We start from the raw sequence: 862 nt of genomic DNA, 5'->3' as shown, positions 1-862 counted from the left end.
CTGATGAACAATGCATTAGTCTGGGTTGACTAGAGAAATTCATAGGCACTTATGTGTGTATAAGAAAGGGATTTATATAAAAGAGTAATTATATATTAAGAAAATATCCCAGCCCACTCCAGATCAAGTCCATAAGTTCAATATTAGCCCACATGTCTGATACCAGTCTGTAAATTCCTCTTCACGTAACACATGCAATGATGCCAAGTGCAGGAAGACCACAGGCCAGTGGGTGGAAATCTTGTGGATCCAGTGGCAGTGAAAGCAACTCAGCACTGGTGTGAGTCTCCTCCTGCTCCATTGCTCTGGCTCCATCCATGTAGTTCCATGTGTCTTGATAACAGGAATGTGTCTCAGAGAGACAAAACAGAGGGAATGTGTGTCCCACCTCCAGGGAGGAAGACAGAAGTTCCCAGAATCCTCAGGAGAAGGCCATGCCCACACAGAGGCCTCATTGGCTATGGCCTGACTGACAGGCTAGACTCTACCCCTTCGCAAGTTGACCGGAGATTATGTAACTGCCACAAACAGGAAGCAGGAAGGTGAAGCAGGTAGACCACAGGCCAGTGGATGCCGATCTGAATGGATCTGAGGTCAGTAGTCTGTTGATGGTTCCTTGGACCAGCAAGAGGTCGACAAACTGGATTCAGGATCCAGATTCAACAGCAGATGTGAACTAGCTTCCCTATAGTGTCAGTTTACCCAAGAGTAAACTATAGCCAGAATACAACCTCCCTCAATCGTATCAAGGCTGTGCCCAGATTACATATAACCTCCTCTCTAGGGACCGGGCAATAGAAGGGTAGGTAAAGGGAGACGCCGGGCAGTGTAAGATAAGATATAATAATAATTTATAAATTAT

Source organism: Echinops telfairi, unplaced genomic scaffold, assembly GCF_000313985.2.
Source record: "Echinops telfairi isolate 266 unplaced genomic scaffold, ASM31398v2 ScPeMD7_7412;HRSCAF=8450, whole genome shotgun sequence".
Taxonomy (NCBI): Eukaryota; Metazoa; Chordata; class Mammalia; order Afrosoricida; family Tenrecidae; genus Echinops; species Echinops telfairi.
Note: the sequence above shows the minus strand (reverse complement) of the source record.